Consider the following 5,423-nt stretch of genomic DNA (forward strand, 5'->3'; position numbering starts at 1 on the left):
GATATTGAGCGACTTTCCTCGTAGCTGCTAGAACCATGTTCGCACGGAAGACAATCCTGCTGATTGTGCTTCCCGAGGACTTCATCCGTCAAAGCTTCTGGAGCATCGACTGTGGTGGAAAGGTCCGTCCTGGCTGGCCACACCCACCTCTGAGTGGCCACCTTCTACAAGCAAGTTCAGCGTATCTTCAAGTTTCGATGTCAACACCGAAGAACGAGCCATAAAGCCCACGACTCTACATAACTTTCCTGATGAAAGTATACACGAGTTACTCATCCACAAATTCTCAACCTGGACGCGTCTTATAAGGGTATCTAGCTACTGTCATCGCTTTATTCACACTCTTCGATCTCATCATAGGAATTCGGCAACATTCCTTACGTCTAAAGAGTTGCTGGACGCACAGCGCCGACTTATTCGACATGTTCAACAAAAATCCTTTGCCAGAGAATATGCGCAGCTAGAGAATCGACGCCAGCTTAACGCTAAATCGCATCTTATCCGGTTTTCTCCGTTTCTGGATGATTATGGAGTAATGCGAGTCGGTGGGAGAATCGAGCAATCTACACTCAACTACAACGCCAAGCACCCGATTCTGATACCTAAAGATACACCACTAGCTGGACTGCTGGTTCGACATTTTCATGTCTCCTCGCCGAGCGAAGCCTACTGACCTGTATTCGGACAACGGAACTACATTTCATGGAGGCAAGCGAACTTTGGATGACATGAGACGTCTGGCCATTCAACAAGCCAAAGATGAGGAACTAGCAGGATTCTTTGCCAATGAAGGGATTTCTTGGCACTTTATACCCCCGTCTGCTCCCCATTTTGGAGGGATGTGGGAAGCTGGAGTTCGCTAAATTAAACTCCATATGAAACGGATACTTGGATCAAAGGCTTTAACGTTTGAGGAGCTCTCTACTGTCCTGACCCAAATTGAAGCTATCCTGAATTCACGCCCGCTGTGCCCAACGGGGGATAATTCTTTGGATCCACTGACGCCTGCTCATTTTTTGACTGGATCTCCGTATACTGCATTGCCTGAACCCTGTGGTCTGGATATGCAAGTCAATCGATTGGAGAGGTGGAACCAGCTGCAAGCCATGGTTCAAGGCTTTTGGAAAAGGTGGCATATGGAATACCTGACATCTCTTCATAAGCGGACAAAGTGGCATCTGGAAACCGAGAATCTGAAGATCGACACACTGGTAGTACTCAAGGAGCCCAATCTACCGCCTTCTAAATGGATTCTTGGCCGCATCACCGCAGTGCACGCAGGAATCGACGACAAGGTCCGAGTCGTTACAGTGAAGACTGCTCACGGATTATACAAACGCCCAATTGCCAAAATCGCTGTACTGCCTCTCTGCTGAACAACCGTTCAGGGGGGCCGGTATGTTTGGGAACGAGACACCGCGCAAACAAGTCACCCTTTATCTTTGTTTACATTTACATTTGCATTTGTCTGCAGCTGCAGCGGAGCTTATCAGCGGAATCAATGTAATTGTCCGCGAGCTTGCCCAGTACTTTTCCAAACTTCTAACTTCTTCTAACTGTAACTTGTTTACGTCTTATGCTAGTTTAATCGTATGGCGTGAGTACAGCCAAAGCTTAAGTCAGTCACATTTTTGATCTACAAGCAAACGTACGCATCGGTGTCGAACGAATTAATATTAAGTGTCGGAAATTAACCAATAAATCAAAATAAACAGTACCACTGGCGGTTTATTTATGAACAATACCCTTTTACTCTACGAGAAACGGGTATAAAAACTTATTAAGCAAACACTCAAAAATTGAATTATATAGAAGTTATATTAATACAAGACATTTAATGTTTTGCTATTAATGGCGACCGTGACATGGTCACTTAAGCCTGTAAAACAATAAAAACAAGAGAGAACGCTATAGTCGAGTTCCCCGACTATCTGATACCCGTTACTCAGCTAGTGGAAGTGCGAAGGAGAGTCTTGGCGGTTTGTGGGCGTTGAATGTGTGTGGCAAAAAGTTTTTGGACAAATCGATAGACGATAGTAATACAAAAATGAAAACATTTTTCACAAGTAAGGGCGTGGCAGCTTTGGGCGGTTTGTGGGCGTGGCAAAAAGTTTTTTGGCCAATTGATAGAAATTTACATAACCAATGCAAAAATGAAAAAATATCAAAAATATTTCAAAAGGGTGGGCGTGGCAGCTTTGGGCGGTTTGAAGCGTTAGAGTGGGCGTGGCAAAAAGATTTTTTTCAAATGGATAGAAAAATATGAGACCAATACAAAAATGAAAAAATATCAAAACATTTTTCAAAAGTGTGGGCGTGGCAGTTTTGAGCGGATTGTGGGCGTTAGAGTGGGCGTGGCAACATGAATCGACAAACTACGTCTTTGGAGTCAGTATGCTTAATCTGAAATTTCTAGCTTTTGTAGTTCCTGAGATCTCGACGTTCATACGGACGGACAGACAGACGGACATGGCCAGATCGACTATTGATCCTGATCAAGAATATATATACTTTATATGGTCGGAAACTCTTCCTTCTGCCTGTTACATACTTTTCAACGAATCTAGTATACCCTTTTACTCTACGAGTAACGGGTATAAAAATTGCGTTTAGTGTAGTATATAGAATACCCACTGTACTAGCCAATAGTACATATACACCTTGTAACACTTTGTTGCAATGTTTATGAAAATATTCCACTTAAAGTGCATGTGATATTTGATCACCCATTTATACACATACGTCATAAATGCAGGATCAGCATTTATGCTGACCACTTGTGAACGCACATTACATTCCCTCTACATTACCTATCACATAAGTAATATTACCTCTCCGCTGTCTAACTGTGGACAGCGCAGCAATGAGACTTAAGCTTACTTAGAACCTAAGGAAGAATGTTCAAATCAGATTCAACTGAACGTTGGAAGCGGCACCTTCGCTGCTTTCAACAATAATAAAGAAACACCCATAACTAAAAGAAATAAACCTTTTCATTTCTACATGGCGACTGTGACTTCCCGCCTGTGAACAAGCAAACGGGAATGGGAAAATTTAAAAGAAAAATTTAAAATTTTATATATAAAACAAATTTAAGAATTGCGAATTGAAGCCGACAAAAAATAACAACAGCAGCCAAATTACCAATGATGGAATAGAACAACAACAAGTGTGAGAGGCAATCAGCGGGAGATTAAGAAACTGGGCAAATATAAAAAATACTAACTGAGTAGAGTGTGGTAATGGGCAGATGCGGACACGAAATAAAATTAATAAAAGATTTTTTTTTTTTTAAATTTCTCTTATTTATTGAATCTTCCCTTTTACTTAAGAGACTAACAATAAGTTTTCAAATCTTATTCTAAGCTAGCTAATTATAATTTTATGAGATGATTTGTGCTATGTGGCCTAACAAATTTAACGCTGGTCTGGTTGATCGTTGCGGTGCAGTCGACATTGGCTGCATACTCGAAGAAGTTTTCTTGCAAGGGGATTTGGATGTGAGCCTAGTTTTTCCTTGTATTTTACTTTTCTCTCTGTTATTATCTCAATGACTAGTTTTATTTCTAGGTCTTTGTGTATATTCTCGTTCCGAAGATACCATGGAGCTCCAGTTATGATTCTCTTCCTAGACTGTGCTCGCTGTATGATGTCGATGTTGCTTCTCGATGCATTGCCCCATAGCTCGGAGCCATAGGTCCATATGGGTTTAAGAACGCAGTTATACAAAAAGACTTTGTACTCCAGGCTTAGGGGAGACCGAACGTTTATTAGCCACTGTAGATCCTTTGCTTTTAGTCTCAGGTGCGTCGTCTTGGCCTCTATGTGTTTCCGCCAGGTGAGCCGCTTGTCCAGATGAATACCTAAGTATGTTACGTCATCGGCATGTGGAATGCGCGTGTGGTTCATAACCAAGGGCGGGCAGCTTTGTTTGTTAAGGGTAGTTTGCATTTTTGTTCGTTTACTCGTATGCGCCAATCTGCAAGCCAATTCTCACATGTTAGATAGCGTGCTAGTTGCATCGTAGCTTTTACTGGGCATCTGGATAGACTCAGTATTGCAGTGTCATCAGCGAATATGGATATTGTTAGCTGGTAGTCTGTTGGGATGTCCGCCGTGTGTAGGGTGTATAGAATTGGACCTAATACACTTCCTTGGGGCACTCCAGCTTCTATAGTACAATCGCTTGAAGTGCTTGAACTACATCTAACCGCGAACACTCTTTTGTATAAGTAAGACTTTAGAAGCTTATGTAAGTTTTGAGGCAGCAGTTTGGTTATTTTAAACATAAGTCCATCCAACCATACTCTATCGAATGCTTGTGCAACGTTTAAGAATAAAGCTGTACAATATTCCCGATGCTCAAAAGCAGTGCGAATTTCCGTTGTGATGCGGTTAACCTGCTCAATAGTTCCATGTTTTGCCCGAAAACCAAATTGGTGCGATGGGAGTGTGTCGTGTGTTTTAAGGTGGGGACTGATTCGTAGCAGCAGTACTTTTTCAAATAACTTGGAGAGACAAGTAAGTAGGCTAATTGGCCTGTATGATGATGGCTGTGTTTTGTCTTTCCCAGGCTTAGGGATCATAACTATAACTGATTTCTTCCACTTTTGAGGAAAGTATCCAATTTTGGTAACAGCGTTGAAGAGTAGGCAGATTTGTAGAACTGCACACATTGGAAGCTCGATGATCATTTTCGGTGTTATTAAATCGAAGCCAGGCGATTTTCCAGTCTTCAGTTGCTCTCTAATGACTTTCGTTATTTCGCTTGGCCGGAATTCTATGTGATCTTGTGGTGCTAAGTAAGATGCAGTTAAGGGTGGGAGAGTAAATGAGTTAGTGGCTGGATTTGGTTGGAATACCTTTTTGAGATGATCAGCGAAGACTCTTGCTCTGTCCATACCAGTTTCCGGTAGAGTTACGGAGGGGTACGACAGTTTCTGCTGGTGCTTGCAGATTCCTGTGGGCTTTCCACAATGAGTTTTTTGTGCTAGTTGGCGTGAGATTCTCGATGTAACGCAGTTGTGCGTCCGCTTCGTTTTTCTTAAGCGCTTTAGTAAGTCTGCGCGAAGCTGCTTTTAGTCTACTCTTTGCGCCAGGTGATCTGTGCTCCTGCCACTCCCTTCGAAGTCGTCGTTTTTCAAGCACAAGGAGTTCGGTATCTCGACTTGTCATGTTGAACTTTTTACTGCATCCGTGGGTATCTTGTGGAGTTGACGCTTTTACTGCTGCAACTAGTGTTGACTCTAGGCTACCAGAAAACTGATCGATGTCTTGCTCGGTTTCTAATGAGCTAGAGAAGTCGGTATGTAAACAAACATATTTTTTGTTCCCCCTCCCAGTTGTTCCTGTTGCTTGTGAGTCTATACGGCCGCTCGATGTGTTGCAGTTGGTACAAAAGATTAAAGAGCACCGGGCAGTGA

The sequence above is a fragment of the Drosophila yakuba genome, unplaced genomic scaffold (genome assembly GCF_016746365.2).
Source record: "Drosophila yakuba strain Tai18E2 unplaced genomic scaffold, Prin_Dyak_Tai18E2_2.1 Segkk4_quiver_pilon_scaf, whole genome shotgun sequence".
Lineage (NCBI taxonomy): Eukaryota > Metazoa > Arthropoda > Insecta > Diptera > Drosophilidae > Drosophila > Drosophila yakuba.